This window comes from Pseudorca crassidens, chromosome 5 (assembly GCF_039906515.1).
Source record: "Pseudorca crassidens isolate mPseCra1 chromosome 5, mPseCra1.hap1, whole genome shotgun sequence".
NCBI classification, from domain to species: domain Eukaryota; kingdom Metazoa; phylum Chordata; class Mammalia; order Artiodactyla; family Delphinidae; genus Pseudorca; species Pseudorca crassidens.
Window position 1 is genome coordinate 117,248,901 of NC_090300.1, and position 12,817 is coordinate 117,261,717.

At 35.0% G+C, this 12,817-nt stretch overlaps 1 protein-coding gene across 6 annotated transcripts in view; it reads left to right on the forward strand.

Annotated features, from left to right (window-relative positions):
* ROBO1 (roundabout guidance receptor 1) overlaps window positions 1–12,817 on the forward strand; it is a 404,318-nt gene that overhangs the window by 65,885 nt on the left and 325,616 nt on the right. The gene's annotated exons all lie outside the window — the stretch shown is intronic.

Here is a 12,817-nt window from a genome sequence, read left to right on the forward strand (position 1 = left end):
GTTTACTGTAAGAAAAAATTGATTTTAGGATATATCATGTAAAAATGAATAGAATAATATTGGAAGGAAGGGTATTAAAATAATAGCCTTGTTTTTTTTCTGTAGGTGTATGGAATTATAAGTAAGTATTTTATTATTTACTTTACTCCATACTTTCTACATTTTCTGCAATGCATTTTTTATTATTTATTTTAATTTGTATCAGTTTTTGTATATTTTTTATTTATAAAAGTAATATATAAAAGGAAGCATAACTTTTTGGCTGTCGGTTTTGAGAGGCTTGTTTATACTATAGGTTAATTTTTAACTTGAGTAAAGTTGAGACAACAGCTCAAGTTATGTTGTTATACTTCCTACCCCTGGAACAATATTTGCCATTTTCTTTCCATTTCTTGACTCAGTGATTTCGTAATGCACAAGTATATGAGTAAAATATTCTCTTTGAAGAGCGTATTCTTGCAAGTATACATTAGTCATATATATTTTAGATTTTTTAATACATGATTACACTAAATGTTGTATTAAGGTTCTGCTAATAGTTAAGTGGAGAATAGCTATTATAAATGTAAACTCTGGAGCCAAATTACCTGAGACCATGACTCAGATCTCTCATATATTAGCAGTGTGACCTCAGGTGAATTACTTAACATTGTTATGCTTCAATTTCTCATCTATAAAATGGGATTAATAATAACATTGCAGTTTTTGTGTGTCTGTGTGATAATTAAATGAGTTAATGTATTTGAAACACTTAGAAAAGTGTGGAATTCATAGTAAGCACTGTATAACTATTTGCTAGTATTAACATTAATAGTCATTGAAATATTGTAAAAATGGTATAATTTCAGAACACTCAATAATATGAGAAATATATATCATCATAGGCTCAGCTTCTAGTTCAGTGGTTCTCAAACTTTAGATTTCATTAAAATCACATTGTGTAAAGTACCACTTAGAAGTCGTCACACCCAAAAGGCATGACTGAATAGGTCAGGAACCACTTATCTACACTTTTAACCTCATCCCAAGTTTTTCTAAAGCAGAAAAATAAAATAAAGAATACTTAGAAATTAGAGAAACCTCTAAAACAAATAAAGATGGATCACATATTGAGGCTCATTGCTTTCATTTAATGTTTCATATTAAAAAAATTTTTTTTAAAGGTTACCTACTGAGTGGGTCATTACTACTCCAGTTTGGAATGCCTGTACCTGATATTTTGGAAGGCTTTATTTTGATGCGCCTATATTTGTCTCTGAAAACATTAGATGCAATTTTATACATACTTGTAGTAAACAAAATACTTATTTCAAAAGAAAAGTACCCTTACTTTTTCAAAAGACCATATTCTATAAATAAATAATATATAATATAATACATTATATAAATATAGTTACAAATAAATACAGTTCTAAAATGAATAAAACAAAAAATCAGCCAAGTAAACAAACAAAAACAACTTTCATCCCTCTCCATCTCAGTTCTTGTTTCAGTGCTAGCAGAAAGCTAGAGAAATACCTATTATATTGAAATATTTTACTAGTTATTAACAGGTTGAGTAGGAAAAATGTAAATATATTTTGATAATGTAATTGGGTCTTAATTTATTATTAATAGAAGGTCTCAGAATTGCTCAAAAATAGTCAAATGTGAAGAGAAAATTTATTTAAGATAAAAAAAAAAAAAGACTTTCCCTGAGTGACAGACTAGGAATTACCTTGTAATGTATCGAAGATAAGTAAAATAATTAGGTCTATTTGTTTCCTAAAGAGAAGAGGCGATTGATACCTGTTAATAGGTTTAAATCCATATCCAGTCTTTGAACTCCTAGTGATGACACAGGGCAGGACCAAGCAGCTCTGCGCCTCAGGGTTTGTGGCCTCTTTTCATTTAAATCTCATACAGACTTTCAACCTTTCCAGGAAGGTTTATTTTTGGTTGAAGACATTTGCTTCTGCTCATTCTATCTTGCATGGAGTACATTTGCTTCCACTAATTCTAACTATGTTGCACACAGCTTTGCATATACAACTCTTTCATTTGTTCAGTGATTGCTTTTGTGTATTCACAAAAAAGTGTAATGTTGGCTAAAAGGTATATAAGTGCATATGCATTGTTTAACTGCACACAGTGTTAGCTGTGTGTCGTTCACATTAACTTTGCATTTTTAGTAACAGAGAGAGAGAGAGAGAGAGAAAGACAGGTACTACTGTTTTTGTTTGTTTCTTTGTTTGCACTCTTCTATTACCTGCATCTAGCAAAGACCTGGTGTAGTGTGAGTACTTAGTACATATTTGTTGAGTGAATAAATGAATGCTAAAGAGTTAGCAAAAGTTGAATTTTATTTTCTCCATATTTTCCAAAACATTTTGTTGGCTTTCACACTTCTAAAATAAAATATTTTATTATGAAAATAATACCAGAACATCATGGAATACTTAAAAACTAGAGAAAATTAGAGAGAATTTTCAACAATGCCTAAGAAATTGACATTAATATTCCTTTTACATCTTTTTTCTTGGTCTCTTTCTCCTTCTGTCTCTCTTTCTCTCAGTCTATCTCTTGTGCTAGAATTGTGCAACTTACACTTGTGTTAATCTTTGTATTTGTGCTGCACATGATACTGTGTACAGGTTCCAAAGGTCTTAGAATTAATTTTAAAGAAAGCTCCCTACTTCAAATGGACCAGTGTATCTCCAGATCCTTTCAGGGAGGCCATTGCTTCAGGGCTCCTTTCCTGTGGATGTTTGCTTCCCAGAAGCAGAAGTAAAGATTTCCATTACTTTCTCTTGAACCCAGGGGTGGGGGTTGGGGGGTGGGAGGGGGTGGGGGGGTGGGCACTGACTGCCTTCAAGCATTGATGTGTGTCTATACCATGTTCTAAACTATTTATAAATACGTGTGAGGGCACCCATCATTTTTTTCCCATTATCTGATTATTCATTCAACAAATTCTGTTGAATACCTGCTGAGTGCTAGATGCTATTGTAGGCACTGGAGATGTAGAAGTATTTCAGTTATTTTTTATTTAGTAACTAAGCAGAAGTATTTCAATATTATAAATGCTTTCTAATCAAAACTGATTTTATGGCGCTTTCCCCTCAAAATTAAACCACCATCAAAATAATGATTAAAAGTATTATATTTCCTTTTTAAAGTTACATTAACATACAAAATGATAAATTCATATGGACATATTATTGCAATTACAAAATAAAAAGCCCTCAGGAAAAAGTGACAACAGACCTCCATTCCACAAGAAAAAAAAATTCCAAACGTACCTGCAAAAGAAGGAGAGAGAGAGAGAGAGAGAGAGAGAGAGGGAGAGAGAGAGAGAGTTACAAATCTCAAGTCAGAGTGCAAAAAAGAAAAAAATCCTCAGAAGAATTTTTTGGAATTTTATCATTTTGCATCAAAATTTACATATGGTAATAATTTATGTACATGGATTTTTCTCTGTTAGATCAACTACACAGAACTTTGTTGTGGATTGATGAAGTATTTACTTATCTCTTTAGAAAATAAAGATTACAGAGTCGATTTTAAGTTAACATATAGGATAGCTTTTAAATCCCCATATCTCATATGTCAAAGGATTAGAATCTGCCTCTCAGCATTTTTTTATTAGGGTGCCTTTTAGAATCTGTAAGAACTAAATTTGAAATATAATGAGAGAGAAATGGGGAAGTTATGGAGAGGTAAAGATGAAAGTTTGCTAATTGTAAAAGAGTTTGTTTAGAAATTCTTGTTCATGTCAGAAGTATTGACTGTGTTTTAAAATGAGTGAAGTTGACTGCATTCCTATAGAGATTTCTCAGTAATCTTTTAAAAGTTGTTTTAAGTGTTTTGTTTTCCAAAAGAGTAATTGTCTTTAGACTCTTTAGACCATTAATTTTAGAATTGCAATTCCATACTCTATCTTGCAGACATTAATAACTTAACCTAGATTCAGGAGTTCTCTAAATATGGCTCAAGCATGACTAATTCAAGAAATAAAGTTGAAAGTTTTATTTTAATACTTTAATTGATTAAAGGTTATTGACTAAGTAAATTATATCTATACAGATTCTATGAAAATCTAATGTAACTCTTTAGGGAAAGAATTGATAAATATTACTTTACATAATCATTTTTTAAAAACTTCTGTACAGTTAAGGAATTGCACTTTATCCATATTTGTTTTTATGTACTTCTAATTTATGATTTAAAAACATATTTTTAAGCACAAAAATAAGATTATTTTCAGAATAAAGGTTTTCCCCTAGAAATTTGAATTCAGGACAGAGGAAGATTAGTAAGCCAGGTTTATTTTATACAGTTTTAAGAGTGTTTTTGTGTTGCTATTTCAATAAGGAAAGTCTTCTCATGTTCTGTGTACTGAAGTAGTTAGCTAAAATTTATAACCATTTGCTGTTTCTGTATTATATCCAAAGAAATGAAGTATAAATTAACATTGATTGGAATGCCACATAATTTGTTCCAATATGTTGAAAATCCAATATTAGGATGAACTATATTTCTATAGCAATAAAAAATATTCACAGGACGACCCATATACTGTTTTCACAGTTCAAAATATTGTCCAAAACGCTTTGCCTATAAAAAACAGTCCTAAAAGCTGAAACAAGCGATTCTATGTTCAGACCTAAATATCTTGGTTCATCAGTATGAGCATTAATAAATAAAGAATTATTTGTGAATTTTGATAGTCTTAGTATATCTATAGAGAGTTGACTTGAAATGTTATGCTACACAATTACCAACTGTATCTGTATTCTCGCTACCCATAGGATTTTTTATATTTGTAATGAAAAGGAAAAGAAGAACAATATGACTATTCACTCAGTTTATTGAACATCTTTATGATCATTACCTTGAACTCTTTATTGGGTAGATTGGTTATCTCCACTTTCCTTAGGTCTTCTGGGATTCTGTCTTGTTCCTTCATTTGGCACATATTCCTCTGCCTCCTTATTTTGCCTAATTCTCTGTGTTTATATTTATGTAGTTAGGTAGGTTGGTTACGTTTCCCAGTCTCGGAGAAGTGTCCTTACATAGGAGACATCCTATGGGGTCCAGCAGCATGCTCCCCTCTGTTCACCAGATCTGTATGCTCTTGGGGTGTCCCCTGTGTGGGCTACCTGGGCCCCTCTGTTGTGGCAGGGCTAACTGCTGTGGGTGCGCTGGTAGGCGGGGTGGGCTTGTGGTCTGGTTGACTGCCAAGCCCTGCTTTGTGTGGTGACTGGTGCTGGGCCGCCCCCCCTGGTGGCCAGGTAAGCCTTTAGCGCTAATAGGCCAGAGGGAGGACTCCAAAATGGTGCTTGCCTACACCAGTGTCTTCATGGTATAACGAGCTCCCCAAGATGGCTACTGCCAGCATTTATGTCCTCAGGGGAGTCCAGTTGCCTCCTGCCTCTCTGGGAGGTTTTTCTAAGATCAGCAAGTGGATCTGACCCAGGTTCCTTTCAGATTATTGCCTCTGGGCTGGGACTCAGAGGGTGTGAATTTTTTGCATGCCCTTTCACAGAGGAGTCTGTTTTCTATAGCCCTCTCACTCTCCCGTATCTAAACCCCTTTGGCCTTCAAAACCAAGTGTTCTGCGAGCTCTTCTTCCAGGCAGGGCCCCTGGGTTAGAGAGCCCAATGGGGGCCTAAACGTCTCGCTTTTTGGAGAAAACCTCAGCAGTTGTGATTCTCTTCCTGTTTGTGGGTCACCTCCCTGGGGGTGTGGGTCTTGACTGTACTATGTCTCTGTGCGTCTTATCTGTCTCATTTTGGTTCCTTCTTTATATCTTTAGTTATAGAAGATCTTTTCTGCTAGTTTTCAGGTCACTCTCATAGATAGTTGCCCTGTAAAGGGTTGCAATTTTGGTGTGTTCTTGGAAGGAGATGATCTCAGGGTCTTTCTACTTCACCATCTTGGCCCTTTCAACCATAATCTATATTATTTTAAAAGCATTACTGTGTCTTTTAAAGTTTTGAAAGTAATATATTTAATCAATATATCTATATGGAATATTTTTCACACGGAACAGAGATGCTTCATTATAGATGACCTTAGCGTCAACATCTGATAATTCTTAGTAAAACAATCAGTTGGCTGTGCTAAGTGCTCTAGTTTTGTTTTATTTTTTTATCCTCTTTTGAAAACTGTTTTGCTGGAATTGTGCCAGATCTTGCCAAGAACTGTGTAAATGAGAAATTATTTTGGTTTGACTTCTCAACTAAAACTAGAGACTGGCTTAGTCTGCAACTGTTCTTACAGATTTAGGAAAAAATGTAATTGATTTCTTTATAAATTAACAAGAGTCCTAATGTAATCCCAGAAGAAGAGAATCATAAAATCAAACAATGGTCTTTATTCCAATTTCCAAAATACTACTTAATGGTTCTAACCCATGAGTTAATGCAATATTATTTTGTGCTTCAGGGATTATGCTAGCCTCTAAAGTATAGGTATTATTTTTATATTCATTTACAGAGGAAGAAACTTTCAGAGAGGTGAAGCAATTTATCCAAGTTCACACAGCTAACAAGTAGCAGAGCCTAGATTTAAACCCATTCAAACTGAATCCATTCTCTAGATTTAATAAAATTTCCCCACAAATAATGCTTTCTTGCCAATGCAGTTCCTTCTTCTGGAATCTAGTTTCTCCTCCTCCTACCTCTCCTTGTATGGCTCTTATTTTTCAGTATTATCCTTATTAATATTTCTGTCTCTTTTGTTGAACTTCTGGCTGTTAAGGTTAGGAATTTTATTTCATTTTTCTTTGCGTTGCCAATGCTTAGCACAAGTCTTAATGCAATGTAGGCATGATATATAGGTAAACTAATGGGTAAGAGAGTGAGAGAATTTGGACTTTAAGATATGCAAATATTTTGTTTGGCATTTTATTGAAAATAAAATTCTCTTATTTGCATGTTAATTGGAAATTTTACTAAAGGGCAGATAGGAAGCATGAACTCAACTGAACAACTCAACCCTCCAGTCCCTTTAGTTATAGCTTATAGTGAAATCCTGGCTGATTTGAGTCAGCTGAGGCAGTTCTTGCAGTTAATGCCATAGTAGCTTCTGCAATATTTGTATTCCATGATCATATTATTAAAAATAGGGGGAAGGGCAAGCAATATTGTTTCAAAAATTTAACTTATGCGACTGTCAGTCTTTCTCACATCTCTGGGGACACCACCATATGATATTAGATTCTGTAGAAATATTACAAAAATACCAGGGATTCATTCCTAGAATTTCATTTTGGTCTATTTTAGTAATCATTGAAGATCATAACAGACAGTACCAGTGGCACTCAGTTAATTATTGGGATTATTCTAAATTTTGACTAGAAAATAATCCCTCTCCCCAATTTGTTAGGTGGGATTATAATCAAGGGGAATTAGGAAGGAACAAAGTACCTAAGGAAAATGGCATGATCCATTAATCATATAATTATTTTAATGCATCTTGTATTCCTTTACTCTATATAAATTTCAGGTGAAATTACCGAGTTTTTCTGTAGAGTGTGCTCTGTTTTTATAGTTACAGTAAGCATGAGTATTTGGGAAATGTGTATAACTCAGTAGAGGATATTTAAGTCTACTCTCTGCACAGTGAGTAATTAATGGGTGCTGTCTTCTTATTTTTAACAAATATCTCCTTGTAGGATGAAATTCTGACAGGAAAATTACAGGATTGGAGCCCATGATAGGATTTATGTTAATAATTGGAGGCCTTTTGCTCCTTAAGATGTAAATGGAGCTTAAATAAAAAAGGTTAAGAGGCAAGGCTCTTTTAAGAATGTAAGTATTCTTTTACAAATATAGGTGTGCTGTCAAGGCAAATGTATATTCTCCACACCCCCCTTTGGGCAAATGTCACCAAATTGTCTATTAATATTCATTGTGCATATGTCAACTACTCACTGAACTTGTTTCTCTTGTGCTTTTAGCAATGTTACAGGCATTCTTGTGCTGCAGATGTTTTAATATGATACATGATACGAATGGATATTTTAATCATTTAGGTTTTCCATTTTACCTACCACGGGATAGGAAAAAGAAATTTGGATCAAAACAAAACTTTGTTAATAAAATAAATACTGCTTTGCTCAATCCGCTAAGAAGAAACAGACTTGAAAACCTAAACAAACAAAACCCTGAGACACGTATTACTGCTATACTAGAAAAGAAGAATAAAATCATACATTTGAAAAAAGAATAAAATTATATATTTGTATGTTTGCATACCTCAGCAAAATATTAACAAATCAGTCTCTTAAACGGTTACTTGCTTATGTTTCTGTAAATGCAATGTCTTAAAGGGGGGAACAGTTTACATCCAACTAGGAGTTTGGTTTCCTCATAATAAATCTCATGTGACTTTGATATATTTCCTTGAAATACTTAGCACTTACGTGTGTATCTTTTTCCAGCTGTGGTTGTGTAAATATTTAGATATTTCAGTCACTCATGTTTATATTTTATCTTCCAACCGGGCAGTTGTTGAAGGAATCCTGCCCTGCCCTTTTCCCTGATGCTGGCCTTTCCCGAAGTCAATTGCGTTATATTCCCAAGGTCCTACCAGGATTCTTGCCTTGCCTTGTCAGGATTCAGCTGACGTTATCATCCTAGTTCCTTGTTAAAGCCTCACTCCATCAGCCCCTTTCCTTTTACCCTCTCTTCTTTGTAACTTTTTAGTTTCTTATGCAGAATATAGTTGAAACCTTGAATTTGGTTTTGCCAAGTGTAATATAAACCTTTTATCTTATTATATAAAAAATACCCAAATTAGCATAACTATAATGGTGGTTATTGGGTGATTTATAGGACTCAGAATTTATGATTGAAGAAAGAAGGCATTTTATGAATAGCGAGTCAAGAATATTATATAAAGAGTGGTGTTGTGACAGAGTGGAGATGGACACAACCTCTAAGATTTATATAGTATGTTCTTCCCTAATTATTCTTGGTGTAACTCCCTCAAGGTCCTCCTTTGAGAAAGTGAATCACAGTTATTGATAGAAGTTGGGTGACGTTTTTCCCTCAAAGCATGCTGGTGGAAAAAAAAATGGGGATCAGTGATATTTAATTTTAATTATGCAAACTGTGTAGAAACTGAGGTTCTCAAATATTAAAACCTGATAAAATAGGAGAGCTACTCAGAAATGCAAGCTCATATTTAGATAAGCTCACAAGGAATGCTTTATGTTCTCATTCGTTCATCATGAAAGTCTTTACTGAGTTAACTGACTATGAAACCATATGATTTACAGTTAGATATTCTCTGATTGCATGGGAAAAGAACATTAGATGTTATCAGGTTTGACTGCTTCTTACTGTTTTCATTATCTACATTTTAAATAAAAGTAATCAAAATTAACAACTTCCAGTGTTGGAAACAAGAATGGATTTTAACTAATTAATCCTAGCAATATTTATGGAATAGTGGGAAAGAGCAAGGATTTTGAATTTGACTAGGGTTGGATCCCAGCACTGCCACCTTCCAGCCAAGCACCAGTGCTTAGTTCCCCCATATGGGTACCAGATAACAACACCCACCTCATGAAGATGCTGTTGTGACAAAGGAGATGGTGGATAATTAATATTTGTTTTCTTTTCCATTCCTTTTCTTCCTGTTTAGACATGATAATAAAGAATAATTTATTATAGTTTTTAATAGAGATGATGAGTGCAATTTATAATTGTTATTATTGAGGTTAACTGATGACTTGTGATAAATATCACTCGGGAATTGGAAAGTTCCTTTCTTGAAGGTTGTACGTTATGAGAAATGTGGCATTTCTATGTTTTTTGTTGTGATTTCCAAAAGTTTTGGCTCTACAGCCAAGTAACTCTTTTTTTTTTTTTTTTGCTAACCCTGTTCATTCTCTTCAGATTATTATATGCTAACAGAGTGTATTTTCTTTTGAAGTGTGTTCCTCAGAAGCAAAGTTCAGTGGTATGTCCCATAAAAAGAAAAATATAGAGTTCAGTGGCCAAATAAGTTTAAGAAATTGCTGCATATTATACTTTTCTTCTAGAGCACATAATGTACATTAGCAAGATTAAAAGACCCTGAGAACCCAGATCTTTTTTTGAGTAAACAATCTGAGAAAAGAATATTTCACAGAGCATTTTGAAAATTTAGCCTTTAATAGAATAGAGAGCATTTTTATTGCTGAAAGTCTTTTACTGAATGCTGCTGTACAAACATCATGGTGAAAACTTGGACCTGAGCTCTCCACTCCCAAAAGTCATATTGGCTGTGGTCCAGCTATACGTGGCTGTAGGTTAGGGATGGAGAGAGTCTTGAGCTCCACTGCACTTTCGTGGAGGCTGGGTGATCTCCAGGTTCTTTAATTGGCCGTTACTTCCTCTATACACGCTCCCTAGGCAGTTTTATTCTTTCCCAGTGTTTCAGTCTCCAACTTGATTTTCATATATGGATCCAACTGAGATTTTTTTCCTGAGGTCAAACTTGGATATTTAATAGGCAACTTGTCATCCTTATTTGGATATTCTGGAAGTATCCCAAACTCTCCACATCTCATGCTGAATAAATCATTCTCTGTCCTTCTTCCTCTCACCACATCCCACTCTTTTATTCTTGACCTTCATTGGGACTGCCCTTCACCCATTGCTCAGATCAGAAACTCAGAATCTCTCTATCCTCTGCTTTTCTTCCATCTTGTGCATTTTTCATTTCCACCTTCTCCCACATTGCCAGTGAGTAGGTCCTGTTGATACTGTAACTAAATATCTCTAGATTCTTCCTTTTATCTTCCTGTCTGTCTGTCAAGATCCAAGTTCAAGCTTTCAGAATTTATTGTTTAAAGAGTGTAAAAATGTCCTAACTAATCCCTTCCTAGCTTAGCTGCTGCAGTCTAGTTTCATACCATCAAGAGTGAGCTCTTGGGCTTCCCTGGTGGCGCAGTGGTTGAGAGTCCGCCTGCCGATGCAGGGGACACGGGTTCGTGCCCCGGTCCGGGAAGATCCCACATGCCGCGGAGCGGCTGGGCCCGTGAGCCATGGCCCCTGAGCCTGCGCGTCCGGAGCCTGCACATCCGGAGCCTGTGCTCCGCAACGGGAGAGGCCACAACAGTGAGAGGCCCACATACCGCAAAAAAACAAACAAACAAACAAACAAAAAAAAAAAAGAGTGAGCTCTTTAAAACCAAACTTAAGCATGCAGTCCCTTGCTTAAAATATTTGAATGTTCTTGTTGCCTTCATTTAGGTTCCAGAACTTTGGCTTGATGTACAAAGCCCACCTGACACCTGCCTTATACTGAGGCTGTACTAACCTACCTACAGGTCGCACAGTGTACCACATGCTTTTGTAGCTGTGCCTCTGAGTGAAATCCTTTCCTTTCTTTTCTTCCTGACTCATTTTTCAAGACCTACCTCAAGTTTCATGTGTCGGTATGCCTTTCTTGTGCAGTGTTAAGTGCCCACTCTTTGTATTCTTATAGCAACCTGTACATCCCCGTTTCCTATCTGAAATAGACTTACAGAATATAAATAAAATTGGCTTAAATTAAATATATATTACCTCAGCAGTTGCTCTTCATTAGCATCCATCTTTCATAATTACAGCCAAAATAAGGGCCAGTAATATATTACAATGCTTTATTTTCTGAACTATACAGCACTTGTGGTTGAGTAATCTTAAATTCAATTTAAATTTCATTTGCCTTCAGTATAGCCTTTGCTAAAGACCACGAGTTTCCAAGTAATTTTTTCCCCATGTAGCTGGCTTAGTTCCTCCTCTTTTAGAGCCTGGTTTCATTTAACGGACTTATAATATGCTGTATACCATGCACTGAACTAAAGCTATTTCTCAATATTTCAGATTATAAAACTATTACTCAATATTTCAGATTATAATTTTTTTGCTTCATGGTAGACATAAGCAAATAATAGATCTTTTAGTTTCATCATTCATTAAGAAATAGTAACTGCAGCAGTTACAAATTAGAGATGTAAATAAACCCCATGCAGAGCTTACAGTCTAGTAAAGGTTAAACAGTACGCCTATATGGTTACAATTTAAAAATAAAATCTTTTAAAGTCTCTTTGTACAGTGCATGATTATTAAGCTTCAGATCATTCCACTCAAATAGGGTTTTGCTGTTAGCACTTTATTTTTTTATTTACTCAACACTAATTTGTTGAGTATCTGTAGTGTGTTCAGCACTCTGCCAGGGATAAGGGAAGCAACCATGAGCAAAATCAGACCCACAGATCTTACAGAGTGATGGGAAAGACAGACAGTGTTCAAAGCATCAAACAAATAAATTTAAAATATAATTCTGATTATTTTACCATAGGTAGTTTCATACCCTTGCTAAAAAGAAGCATTTAAGTTTTGTGGTAAAGATCAGGGAAGGTCGAGATTTGAAAGAAGAATGGGTATAAACCAGGGTAAGATCCTTTTGATCCCAGACGCTGTGGCAGGCATAGGCCTGTGGTAGGAAGAAGCTTAATATATTTGTGGAACTAACAGAAGACTGGGGTGAAGAAAGCAGAGAAAGGAGTGGAACAGGAAGCATCCTGAGATCTAGATAGGGGAATGAACACACTGTCTCTTGTAAGTTTTGTTAAAGATTTTAAGAGCGATGAGTTTACTTTAAGAGCCACTGAAGTAGGGGAGGACCCAGATTGTATTTGTATTTCAGAGCCATTATTTGGCTGCATTGAAGTGAAGCTATTTAATTGCTTTCCTAAATCCTGGTGGGAATCTATAGTACTTTGATCTGGGATCGTAGCTGGCTGTAGAGAGTGAGATGAGTAGATTGATTTAAGAAACTTGGGGGAGGGTTA